General features: G+C 42.4%; 1 protein-coding gene across 1 annotated transcript in view; it reads left to right on the forward strand.

The window, feature by feature from the left end:
• LOC143486076 (NACHT, LRR and PYD domains-containing protein 3-like) overlaps window positions 1-14,454 on the forward strand; it is a 322,134-nt gene that overhangs the window by 175,274 nt on the left and 132,406 nt on the right. The gene's annotated exons all lie outside the window — the stretch shown is intronic.

Genomic DNA, 14,454 nt, shown 5'->3' on the forward strand with positions numbered 1-14,454 from the left:
GGACGATATCCAGAGTTTACGAGGGGGACTTCGATCGGGCCTTTGTGTCGACCCGGAATTTAGATCTATCCGTTTTTCTGGGAACAACGAAATGTTATCAAGGACGGTGCAGATACCTATATCTGCTAGACACCGTATATATACAGAGGTGTCAATTCCAGGTTCAGAAAGTAAAAGTCCTCACCAGGATTTTGCTCAGGCTTCCTGGATTGTGTTGATTCCACTAATTGTACCTGGATTGCACTAATAAGAAAATCTAGCAAGCTTGAGCAAAATCCTGGTGAGGACTTCCTGGAATTGACACCTCTGTATATATATAAATACATACATACCGTATACCGTGTGTGTGTGTGTGTGTGTGTGTGTATATATATATATATATATATATATATATATATATATATATATATATCAGTAGCGAACCGTGACCTTTAAACCTGGGCCCGCTACCCCCCCCCCCCCTCCCCCCCCGAAATTTTTTTTTTCCTTTCTTAATAAACTAAATAAAGAAAAACTGAGACGACAGTACAGCTTTAAAAACGCAATAAACAATAATATCTGTACTAGATAACATCTTAAGCAAAATAAGTTTCCAAACAAAATAAGGTTCACAGCTCCGTGGTTCTCGGAAGCGGAATATGTAAACAACACGCACGAGGACGTCAAAGGGATGAATCGAAACTAGCTAGCGATGGTGCTAACGACAGCTAGCGTCGCCACAGCGGGCGGAAATTATCATACAGTTAAGCCCGCCCACTAAGAGAGAAGATATGATTGGTCAATTTTGCTGTCATTTGAAACTGGTATTGCGCTGAATTATAACTGCCAGGCCCTCTGTAAACGAACAGCGGGCATCACAGTCCTGATAGGGGGAGACACAGGCTCACAGGCTTCCACTCAACCCCTCACCTTCCAACACAGATTGAATAGACACGGGTGAATATTTTATTTGCTTATATTTTTGTAATTGTTTAGATGTCGAATGTCAAACTGTAAGTAGATAAAATAAAATTGGATAATTATATATATAATGCTTTAAGAATATTTTAGGCCCTCTGAGAGGGCGTAGAGGGCCCTGACGGTTCCCCACTGATATATATATAATCAGGGATGGGCAACTTCCATGACAAAGGGGGCCAACATTTTTTCAGCACTATTATTGGAGGGCCACATGACCACGCACTTCAAATAATTGGATATGAAAGACACTACAAATTATTCTCAATAAGAACACATTTTAAATGAATTCAGATCTGTATGTTTATTGCACCAACATACATCTATTTTCTGCATATAAATGCATTAACATGTCCTTAATAAGCAAAAAAGACAAAACATTTGCTTAATAAAAAAGTGCAAAAAGGAATTTGAACTGAATTTGAACTTCATATCAAAGAACTGTAACGCGTAGCGCGCTGCGGAGCGAGGAGGCGGACACAAACGCTGAGAAGAGCGAGACTTAATAAGAGGAATTAGGCGAAGTCGTTTGTACAGGCACGGGTCAAAACGGGAGAGCCGTCCAAGTGGTCAACAGGACAGGCAGGAGTCGTAACAGGAGAGCCATTCACAACGGAGAAACAAAACGGAGACGGAAAATACCAGAACAGCGATGACAGATAATCCACAAAACCGAACAAACCACAAATAACCGACAACGGGCTAAACACAGAGATTAAAGTACACAGGACTAAACTAGACACAGCTGAACACAATACCGACACGTGCGTGGCAGACAGAGCGAAACCAGGGCAACAGACACGCAGGGCGGGATAACCGGGCAAGGAACAACTCCGACACGGGAGAGGGGGGTGTAGCCCTACGTGACAAGAACAAAAAAGTCCTGCTCTATCGGATTTTTTCTTTTAATTATTAAATTATTATTGATCTATTTATTATTGATCTATCAACTGGCGGCCTGCGGGCCGCACTGAGTGAGGACGAGGGCCGTATTATTATCAATAATAAATAGATCAATAATAATTTAATAATTAAAAGAAAAAACCGATAGAGCAGGACTTTTTTGTTCTTGTCACGTAGGGCTACGCCCCCCTCTGTGCCGCCAGTTGCCCATCCCTGATATATATAAAGTGGTGGGCCCATAACGGCGTTATTAACGGCATTATTAACGGCGTTCGTTAATTTGATACTCTTATCGGGCGATATAAAAATTATCGCCGTTAATCTATTCTTAAAGTTGGGTTGGGAACTGGGTCAAAATGGGTAAACAAACTATGATGACTTTCAACTTGATAGTTTAGCTCGGCTGTATTCCTAACCAAATTGCACAGTAGGGGAGAGAACGAGTTTTTAAACCTGTGAATTACAAATCGTACGTGTGTTTACATGGATGCAGCCACGAAGTCGCCAGGTTTGCTTCATGGAAAATTCATTTTTAGGAACGTAAAGTGTTACCGGAGCGGAGCTCGGAGCGGTCGTTTTCTGCATGGTCCTAGCTCTAGATTCGTCGCTATTTAAATATTTATTTTTAACCGTTAAAACTGCAGAGGACCACAACCGGCTTTTGAAAAAGTCCCCCCCAAATTACATCCGTGAGGTTAAATGTACTAAATGTTGGCTTACATTTCAAATATCATGTTTAGCTGAATAAACATGTTATCAACCCCTTTTAATGTACAGTATGTAGGCTTACAAATTCATGTTTAACTGAATAAACCGTTGAACACGAGTAGCCTACGTTTTATTGAGCATGTTTTTTTTCTTCAAGTATCAAAGTAGAACAGCTTTCTCAAGCAGTCATTGATGCATTTTGGAAACAGGAGATGAGCCCCTGGTCTAATGCACCCTCTGTATTAAGAAACCCTATCTCAAAAACTGACTTTTAGTTTTCATTACTAGGGTTGCCACCTAGGTCTGACAAAAAACAAGGATACTGTCATACTGACACAGGGTGGCAAGTGTAATCTGTTGACTGGGGGGTTTAAAATGAACACAGCGAGAGAAAAAACAGATTTAAAGTGTGCAGAAACAGTCTGAATCGTGGTTTGAATCAACCTAGATTTTTTTTGCCGGGACCGAATATAAAAAAAAAGAAGAACCGGGACAGCCCGGGAAAACCGGGACAGGCACATGAAAACCGGGACAGTCCCGGGAAAACCGGGACAGGTGGCAACACTAGTCATTACTTGGGTAGCACGCATATGAGCCATTTTAATATAGATTAATCTAGATTAATTTCAAGATTTCAGTGAGATTAATCTAGATTAAAAAAATTAATTTATGCCCACCCCTAAATATATTTAGGGATGACCTGCAATAGTTGCTGATTCGACTATAGTCGACTATACCCCCTAGTCGATGATGAACGTCATAGTCGAATGTACCATTCTAACTGCATGGGGGTGCCCAAGGATGCAGCTAAGCATTAGTTGTTACATGAAATGTCTTTGTTTTCGTTATATATAGCCTTTTGTCAAATAAAATCATCCCAATTTCTGTTAATAAATATTTTTAAATGATGTGGGCGCATTTAACAATAGGCATCTTCCTTACTACACATTAATAAATCACACCCTGCAGTTGCACAATCCAAACGAGCGGAGCTGAACACGCTACACACGATAGTCAGCATCTACCGAGATTATAATGGCCACTAAATGAATGAAATGCGTCTTTCATTTCGCATGACAACAACCAACATGGCATACCATTTAAAACGCGTAAGGTGAAAAAAAAAACCAGTTCAGCCTTTTGTCGGTCATGTCGTCTTGTCTTTCGTGGCGTCTCGGCAAGTAGGCCTATTGTTATGACCTCCATCATATATTGTGTGTTGTGCTATGCCTGTATCTGTGTCTGCCCCTTTAAGAATGTTTACAGAGGGCCGTCCTGTTTACAGAGGTTCCACACCTGATGCGGCTTACCGTGACGACGGAGGAAGGTGGAAAGAAGCATAAAAGGCAGAAGTGGACATGGACGAAGCAGGCTATGCCTCGGTTTTGTGCTTATTCTGGTTCTGAGATTTGATAATTCGATTGTTGGTTCTTTCTAGTTGCTGTCTATATTTGTATATATCTGTGTATATATATTGCACCAGTAGTAAAGACTGGCTGTTTTAAGGTTTAAGGGTTTGGTTCTGTGTGTTTGGCTAATCAGGAAGTTAGGAGAGACATTGTTTTTTTTGTTTCACGTTTGTTTGAGAAGGCTTAATTAGTAGTCCCTGTGTTAGTTAGGGTGGGTTTTTCTTTTGTTGTTCATTTTCGTTTTCAGTGAGGGTCACCCTGAAGTATACCTGGTGTTATTATTCATTCATATATTTACATACTACATAAAACATCTTTCAACTATTCAATTTAGGCTGTCTTTGTGGGTGTTTTTGGACATTTGGCCATCACAGGTTATCATATACCGGTTCATCATTTTCATTTTCTCTGTTACTAGTCCCCACCTAGACGGGGGACGTAACAGAATTGGGGGCTTGTCTTCTGGTTTGGGGGTTTCTTTTTGTGGGTGGGGGTGGTTGTGCTGTGGTTGTTGTGGTGGCTGTTTAGGGTACTAGTGATTCTGACGTCATGGCTGAGTTTGACTTGTTGGAGTTTACCATTTACCCATCCATTGAGCAGTTTGATAAGTGTTGGAAAGTTGATTTATTACAGGTTGCCGATTTCTTTGATATAACGGTGCCTTGTTCTGCCCCGAAGAGGGAAATTAAGGAGGTATTAGAGGCTCACCTTGTTGAGAATGGGATATTACCAGAAAGGAGCGTCGATCTGGCTGTTGCAGCTTGTCCGACCGTGCGCTCACCGGTTGGACGCCGCATAGATCCTGGAGCGGTTTGCTCCCCTAGGGCATATCCCCTCATGGAAATTAAGCTAAAGGAGTTGGAGTTGGAAATAGTGAGGCAGGAACGTGAAAAGGAGTTGCTACGGGTACGGCCATTACAAATAGAGGCTGATAAAGAGATTGCTTTAAAGAGGCTGAGTATGGACTCTGAACGCCCCGTACCTTTCCCTCGGAAACTATCCTTGCAAAGCCCTTCTCGAAGTAATGCGCCGATTCCAGTGCCTCGCACCCCTCGCACATCCTCTACACCAGTTACTCCAGTACGCTCTACTTCTGTTGAAATAGATTTTAATGTGTGTCGGCAAATTGGTATGGTACCTACTTTTACTGAATCCAAAGTAGATGCTTATTTTTCTTTATTTGAACGTGTTGCCACCACCTTGAAATGGCCAAAAGACCACTGGGCTTTCATGGTACAATGTAAATTAGTTGGCACGGCTCAGGAAGTATGCTCTTCCGTGTTGTGGGACACGTTTATGGCGAAAGCCGATCCTCTGTCTGTTACCTCGCAAGCACAAGATGTTCAGAGCGACGTCAAGTCTTCGCATAGTGCTATGGCTGTAAAACTTTCTTTTCCCCTTCCATCTGTTGATCGCGCTCAACTGCTCACAGCCCAACGAGCAGATCCTTCGTTAGCAGGGTGTTTTGATAACATCGCGAATTCTAACGACGATAAATTTCCTTCTCGCTATGTCATGTCTCATTACGTGTTGATGAGGCAGTGGTCTCCCCCTGGTACCTCGGAGAAAACGGCCACTGTTTGTCAAATCATGGTTCCAGTTGATTTACGGCCACAAGTCCTGGGTTTAGCTCATGATCATCCGTGCGCTGGACATTTAGGAGTTCGGAAAACCGTTCAACGAGTGTTACGGTATTTCTTTTGGCCGGGAGTACGATCTGACGTGGTTAAATATTGTCGTTTGTGTCACGCTTGTCAAACTGTTGGAAAACCTAACCAGGTTAAGTTCTGTACCACGTTTGGTTTACCTAAGATTGTACAGTCAGATCAAGGATCGAATTTTACATCCACTTTGTTTGCACAAGTGATGAAGGAGTTAAAGATTAAGCATAACATGTCCAGTGCTTATCATCCTGAGAGCCAAGGAGCTCTTGAGAGGTTTCATCAAACCTTCAAAAATATGTTAAGTACGTACTGTTCAGAGGCTGGACCAAATTGGGATGAGGGAGTACCTCTGATGTTTGCAATTCGGGATGTGGTTCAGGAAACATTAGGGTACAGTCCGTCTGAACTTGTGTTTGGACATGTCGTGCGGGGACCATTAAAGGCCTTGTATGAGCAACGGTTGACCCCTAACCGTCCGCTCGATTCGAAGCCGGTCCTCGAGTACGTGCAGTCTTTGAGGACACGCATGCGGTTGGCTCATGAGACGGCCAAACAGGTTTTAGAATCCACTCAAGCCTCTATGAAAAAAACATTTGATACAAAAGCAGTGGTTCGATCCTTCTCTCCAGGAGACATGGTCCTGGCATTGTTGCCAGTGGTGGGGTCATCTATGAATGTGAGATTTGCGGGACCCTATGAGGTCATAAGAAAAGAAGGTGAAACCACATACGTGTTGGCTACCCTGGACCGTCGACGTCAAACCAGAGTCTGTCACATAAATTTGTTGAAGCCTTATGTGTCCCGTCATTCTGAGCCTTCCTGCGGTACAAAAGCTGTTGTGCCGATTCAGCTTGTGTCTAACGTTGAATCTAAGACTACTGAGTATGTTCCTGAGTCCGACAGACTCCACATAGGCAGATATAGTCTTCTTTGTGCTCGTCTCCCTAACTCCAAGGCTTTACACAACCTGGATGAGAAGCTACAACATTTGCCCTCTTTACCTCGTTCGGCTATTTAGGCACTTATTGGAAAATACCCCATGTTGTTTTCTGACAAACCAGGTTGCACTACTGTGTTGGAGCATGATGTAGATGTAGGGGATCATACCCCTATTAAACAGCATCTGTACCGCGTAAACCCCACAAAACGAGAGACTTTGAAGCAGGAAACTGCTTATTTGGTTGAAAATGGCTTAGCTGTTCCCAGTCGTAGTCCTTGGTCTTCCCCATGTGTGTTAGTCCCGAAACCTGATGGGATCCACCGGTTGTGCACCGATTATCGTAAGGTGAACTCGATTACCAAGCCAGATTCGTTTCCCCTTCCACGGTTAGAAGACTGTGTGGATCTTGTGGGGTCAGCAAAAGTTGTTACCAAGTTAGAAATGTTGAAGGGTTACTGGCAAGTGCCACTCACCTCACGTGCCTCTGAAATCTCAGCGTTCTGTACACCTGATGCTTTCCTACAGTATACAGTCATGCCATTCGGATTTCGGAACGCACCTGCAACATTCCAGCAATTGATAAATATTGTGTTGGGTGATCTTGACAATTGTGTGGCATATCTGGATCATATTGTTGTTTATAGGGAGACGTGGGAACGGCATCTAGAGGTTTTAGAGTCTGTCTTTGCTCGTTTACACCATGCTAATCTTGTATTGAATTTGGACAAATGTGATTTTGGAAAAGGCGCCGTGTCTTATCTAGGTAAGCTTGTAGGTCAAGGCCAGGTGAGACCCCTGGGCGCCAAGGTCCTCAGTATTAAAAATTTTCCCGCACCTACCTCCCGAAGAGAGCTGTGAAGATTTCTGGGGATGGCCGGATACTACAGGTCTTTCTCCTCTTACTCACCTTCTTCGAGAGGACGTTACCTTTTTGTGGTCTCCGGAGTGCAATGTAGCATTTAAATCAGTTAAATTACTGTTAAGCAGCTCCCCTGTTCTAGCTGTTCCTGTTGCCAATAAACCGTATAAGTTGGACGTGGACGCCAGTGATACAGGTGTTGGGGCCGTGCTTTTGCAGGAGGGGAGTGACCAGCTGGACCATCCCATGTGCTTTTTCTCAAAGAAGTTCTTAAAACACCAAATGGCATACAGCACAATTGAAAAGGAGGCCCTAGCACTGTTGTTGGCCTTGCAACATTTTGAGGTTTACTTGGGAGGTAGCTCTATACATCTTGTGGTACACACCGATCACAACTCTTTGGTTTTTTTGGATCGGATGTGGAATACAAACCAGAGACTGATGCGTTGGTGCATTATTGTTCAGAGTTTTAACATCTCCATATGACACAAGAAAGGGGGAACACAACGTAGTGGCGGATGCTCTTTCTCGTTGCTAGGTAGCTGTCCCGTGGGAAGTTTATTTTTGTGGGTGGGGGTTATTGTGTCTTAAGTATTATATCAATTTATACTGAGACAGCAAAGAAGACACGGAGACGGAGCGTCGGGTCTCAATTGGCAACTCGTTTACTTGTGATATCAACTGCTCATTCCGTGTGGCGGAGGAATACAAAAGTAGTGCAGCGCACAACAACATATAGTGCCTTAAAGTACTTATGAGAGCTACTAAATACATGACATATTCCTCCCCCCTTAAACAAAAAGCAGTACTTTTGAAACTATTTAAAATAGTTCAAAACAACGACCTAGATGCTGCATCACAATATCATGACCACCATATAATGACTGACCGTAATGCAGTCCAGCATAGCAGAATCTTTCAAATAAACAAGAACAAGGTATGTATATACGAACAATGTATATTTCTTTCCTTTTTTTAACTAAGGAAGTGAGGGTAGACTACCTCGAATCCTGACGACCCTGGGGATTATTCTGCCCCATTCCTAAGGGTATGTCACTTGATTAATAACTTAAACGTTGTGGAGGTCGCCGGTTTCTCACTGGATAACGATGGGTGTATTCGTCACCTGAATTAGAAATGTCCAACGGAGCTGGAGTAGTGGGTGGTGTCGGCTGAACTGTAGCTGTGACAGGCTCAAGGGATGCAGTGTCTCGAGCCAGTGACTCTTTCAACGGAAAAGAACACTGGTCCGGACCACTCAACTGTGAAAGTTCAGGACTGGATGCCACAACAGACTCTGCAGGTGTAGCTGCTCCTTGAAGTAGCTGGTCTGAGTGTCGTCTCCAGACAATGTCCTCAGCAGTCTTGACTGTGTAAGAGACTGGACCTGTTTTTGTGACGACAGTCGCAGGGATCCACTTTTGTCCATGAGCATAATTTCGTGCCAAAACTTGATCTCCCGGATGGAAAACTCTGTGTTTTGCTCTTTGTTCTCGTCTCTCAATTTGAGCTTGTTGTTGATGCAGGACAAGAGTTTTCGTTCTAAAAGGCTTGAGTAGATCAAGACTGGTACGCAACTGTCTTTTCATGAAGAGTGTGGCAGGAGAAACTTGAGTAGTTGAATGTGGTACATTTCTATAGGACAGTAGGAAACTGTTCAATTGCTGGTGGAGTGAGCTCTGTCCACATGAAGCTTTCAGAGAATGCTTCAAGCTCTGCACAAACCGTTCAGCTAACCCATTTGTGGAGGGATGATAAGGAGCTGACCGGATGTGCTGTACCCCATTCACTTCGAGGAATTTTTTCGAATTCTTGAGAAATAAACTTTGGACCATTGTCGCTTACAAGCTGTTCAGGAAAGCCAAATCGACTGAACATCTCACCCAGCTTCTTAATGGTCTTTTCAGTGGTAGAGGATCTCATATTAAACACTTCTGGCCACTTGCTATGCGCGTCAATGGCCACCAGGAACATTTTCTCCTCAAATGGACCAGCGAAATCAATGTGGACCCATTGCCAAGGTTTTTCTGGCCAATCCCATGGATGGAGCGGGGCCAGTTGTGGCATATTACGGACCTTCTGACAAGATATACAAAGGGATGCTGTTTCTTCAATCTGTCCATTGAGTCCTGGCCACCAGAAGTAACTTCTGGCAAGTTCTTTCATGCGAACAGTTCCACAATGACCTGAATGCAGCTGTTGTAGCACTCTGTTCCTCAGTGATGGTGGAATGATCACTCTCTGTCCCCACAAAAGGCAACCTGCTTGCACAGTGAGGTCATTGCGCCTGACCAGGTACGGCTTCAATTCTGCAGTGTCTTCTGCATTTCCTCCACCAACCAGCATATCCATCAGCTTAGACAGTAGTGGATCGTTCCCTTGTGATGACGTAACTGGTGCATCTTCCACCTGCTGAAAGTAGAAAATATCAACTTGTTGTGGCTCAGCGTGCGTCACCGGAAGTGGCAACCTGGAGAGACCATCTGCATTCACATGCAACTCTGCCTTCCTGTACTTTATGTCGTATGAGCAGAGAGCAGCAATGCCCACCTTTGCATTCAACTGGCTGCTAATGATGGAATGCCTACATGTGGCCCAAAAATTGTGGTGAGAGGACAGTGGTCTGTCAAGAGGGTGAATTTCTGACCAAACAAGTACTGGTGAAATTTGCAAACACCAAAGACGATGCCCAGGGCCTCTCGCTCGATCTGGGCATAATTACTTTCTGCTTTGTTCAACGTGCGTGACCCAAATGCTATGGGTTTTTCTTCTCCATCTGGCATGATGTGCGATATAACAGAGCCAACCCCGTAGGGAGAACCGTCACACGCTAACTGCAATGGCAAGGCAGGATCAAAATGTGTCAAAACTTCGGACTTTAACAGGGCCCTCTTTGTTTGGGTGAAAACCTGCTCACACTTATCTGTCCATCTCCAGGCTTTATCTTGACAGAGTAACTGATGTAATGGTTTTAGCAGTGATGCCAGGTTCGGGATGAACCTACCATAGTAATTCAACAGACCAAGGTAGGAGCGAAGTTGGCTGACATTCTGAGGCGCTGGTGCCTCCACTATAGTCTTAACCTTGGATGGAGCCTTGTGTAAGCATTGAGAATCAATCACATGTCCTAAGTATTCAACAGATGGCTGAAAGAACTCGCATTTAGATTTACGAACTCTTGAGTCCATACTCCTTCAACCTCTGCAAGGCAGCATCCAAGTTTCTCAAGTGCTCTTCTTCAGTCTTCCCAGTGATCAGAATGTCATCTAAATAACACTGAACTTCATCAATACCATTTAGTATTTGATCCATTGCTCTTTGGAAAAGAGATGGGGCTGATGTGACACCATACGGCAGACGGTGGTAGCGATAAAGGCCTTTGTGTGTGACTATAGTAAGCAGCTCCCTTGAGCTTTCGTCCACGTTCATCTGAAGATAAGCTTGACTTAGATCAATTTTGCTAAATTTTTGCCCTCCAGCTAGATTAGCGAACAAGTCTTCAATATGGGGCAGTGGGTACTGTTCTGCCTCCAACACTGGGTTAAGCGTAACTTTAAAATCCCCACATATTCTGATGGACCCATTTTTCTTTATTACTGGCACAATGGGCGTAGCCCAATTGCTTACACTGACTGGCTCCAGAACCCCGCTCTGTACTAAGGATTCTAAATGGGCTTCAACTTCCCTTCAAATAGGGAACTGGACGGGCCTTCAGAAACTTGGGCTTAGTATCAGGCTTAGTGTCCAATTTGACTCTGATGTTTTTCATGTTCCCAAGTTCATCATTAAACACTTCAGCATGTTTGATTAGAACTTCCGTCAGTCCAGTTTCTTCCTTTAACATCATACGAATTGCAGGCCAGTCCAGTGTAATTTCTTCCAGCCAAGCACGACCCAACAGAGATGGATAGTCCCCTTTTACCACATACAACGGTAGCTTGGCTGTTTGCTTATTCAGTTGGACTGTAACATCAACGACCCGAACATGTTCACCAGTGTACGTCTTTAACTTGATAGCTGGTTTCAATGATAAGTGCTGTAGTGACGTTTTGTACACATTCTCCGACACTATAGAAACTGCAGCACCGGTATCAATTTCCATGCGTACTGTCTGTCCCTCAATCAATGGTGAGACCCAGTATCCTTGTGTTCCACCAGCAACGGCCAGTATGTTCAGCCCTATCTCCTCTTCTGAACTGTCACACTCAGTGTCTTGGCTCTGCTGCACCTTGTTCACACTCTTTCTTTGTGGGAAAGCATAATTTGACTTTTTGTGGTTGTACTTTTTGGTTGTTTGCTTTTTAAACCCCGTTAGTTGAACATTTCCTTATATTTTTTTGCTGTTGTGTGGCAATTTTTTTTATATTTTCAGGCAGGCACATTTTATTTAAAATATTTTTGACATTTTGCACAGTGTCTGTCTGACAGTTTGATATGCGCACTGTGCACTTATGGTTAATGTTCTCTAACGTTTCATAAAAGTAAATAAATAAAAGCTGAATAAAGCCAACCTACCATGTTTATTCATTTATCTGAGTGTTTTAGGTTTTTACTTTGAAGTGGAAAAAAGTCCCGAATGAGAAAGGGAATCCCGTTTAAGGTGCTCTGGATAAAAATAAAACCCGATTCGACTATTAGTCGACTAAAGGGAAAATCTGATAAATCGGATTCGACTATGAAAATCCTTAGTTGAATACACCTCTAATATATATATACACACCTTATATATACGGTATCTGGGACGGTATACGGTATCTGGGACGGTGTCATGGTTGGAGTAAAGTCCTATCCGGACGGGATTAGTTTTACGTGTTGAAGTGGGGTGATATTATTGTATAGTTCATGTACGAATGGATTTAGACCTCAGACATTTTACAGTTAGTGGACTGTTTTAAACTCTTGGATGGTGATATAAGATGTGACAACTCTTTTTATGTTTTATATCCTTCTTATAATATGTTTAGTGTAGTTTCAAGAGACTTTTAACTGACATGAGTACATAATGCAAGTGTTTCAATAAAAACTGACAAAAAATGTTATTATTACCCCCGTTTGTCTGTGATTTTTAGTCCCGTTTGTACTGTGCAATCTTTCGTATCTTTTGTAAGGTTACAAATAACCTCGTTACTGCGGAATCTACATGACCGTGCATTTTCCATAATATGTGGAAAATTATGCTTTGCACTTCTTGGCAAGCTTGTAAAGAAGAAATCATTGCCTGTTTTTCATTACCATTACGATCTCGGAGGATCAACAGTTTGGTAGCGTTAGGCGAATTCTGTTATTCTGTGACATGTATGCCATGTAAGATTACAGACAAATCAGGGGCTAATTTAGACCAAATCCTGGCTGAAAAAATAAATATCTTGATATCAGAAATTAAATTTATTTATGTGAAAAGTTAATTTCCACTAGTACAAATTGATATCATAAATTAAATTTGTTCAAGTAATATTTTTCACCTGTCAAAATGTTATTTCTACTTGTAAAAAATCATTAATTATTTAATTCTTACATGTAAAAATGTAATTTGTGATTTAAAAAAATCATGACCTTTCCAATTCATTTTTAATAAACATGTTTACATATAAGAATGTAATTTTTACTAGTAATTTTTTTTTTATTTTAGCTTAAGCTTAACCCCCAAAAGTGTAACTTGCTGCAGCGTAGGGTGGCATTCTTGGGCCAGCTACGGAGCTTCATAGGGTTGGCGTTATACTACAGGTGGTTTGTCCGGGAGTTTGCTAACCAGGCGGCACCTCTTCATTGGTTAACGGAAGAGGGGGCTATATTTGTATGCGGGTAGCAGCAGGAAAAGAGCATTTCAGCAGCTTCGAAATTCTCTTGTCTCTGCATCTGTACTGGCTCTGCCAAAAGTTGGCTTTCCTTTTACTTTAGACACTGATGCCAGTAAGTTTGGAATCGGAGCCGTGCTGTCTCAAACACAACACGGACAGTAGCGTGTGCTCGCTTTCTTCAGTTGCGGTTTGTCTAAAGCAGAGTGAAACTACTGTTATGCGATGAGAGTTACTGGCTGTTGTAGTGTGGCTGAAACACTTTAAACCAGGAGTGTCAAACCGGAACCGGCCCGCCAGGGGGTTCAGTCTGGCCCGCGGAATAAACCTGCATTATTAAAAAAAGAATAAACTCCCATTTTATTTAAAATCTACAGGGTTAGGGGTTAGGGTGTTGTTTTAGTCAGTTCTATCGCTTTACCCGCTTTTCTGTTGACCCTGGCACCCTCTTAAATAGTACCAAAACACTAGTGCATGGGTTAAAGCAAGACATTTTCATTTGACTGAAAATTTTTCCTGGCAAAAGACAATGCCAGCAATTACTGAAAATGTGGTGTAGTTGGGAAATGGCCTCTTTTGCCTAATTCTACACAATAAACACATGTATAAAGTATATTTATCTAAACAGCCTGTGTAAGGAGAGAAAAGAGAATGAACATCTGAGCAATAAATGTACATAAATGTGTATTTAATGGGAGTTATCTGGGGGTCCTCTTCCAGAAAATGATTTAAAGATCAAGTCAAATTTAGTGAATCCTGGTGAGTTTTAAAAGGTATGAATCTCTCGTTTTTATCAGATTCACCATCGCAAAAACATAAGCCGTAAGATTACCTGCTTTAAGTAGGTATGTTACAAAAAAATTAAATGTCCAAAAATGGCAAATTTAAATCACACCACTGGATAGAGCTTTTAAATACAAACAGAACAACACCATCCATGTTAAGCCTGGTTTAAGCCTTTATACTTGACGCAGCACGAGTGGCGTGAGCAGCGCGAGGGTCCGCATGCCGAAAATGACGTAATCGCGGTGGCTCAACCCGTTACAATTTCAAGCATTTTAAAGTACTTTAGCCTAAATTCCAGCACTACTGCAACATTAAAATTGGTCAGGTAAATGTTCATTCCCCTGTTTTTGAGGGGTGTTTCTTTATACTACCACATATCGCTTCGGACAACACTGCAAAAAGAATGTGATGCAGCAAGTAGCCTCCGCCATTC

The sequence above is a fragment of the Brachyhypopomus gauderio genome, unplaced genomic scaffold, assembly GCF_052324685.1.
Source record: "Brachyhypopomus gauderio isolate BG-103 unplaced genomic scaffold, BGAUD_0.2 sc44, whole genome shotgun sequence".
NCBI lineage: Eukaryota > Metazoa > Chordata > Actinopteri > Gymnotiformes > Hypopomidae > Brachyhypopomus > Brachyhypopomus gauderio.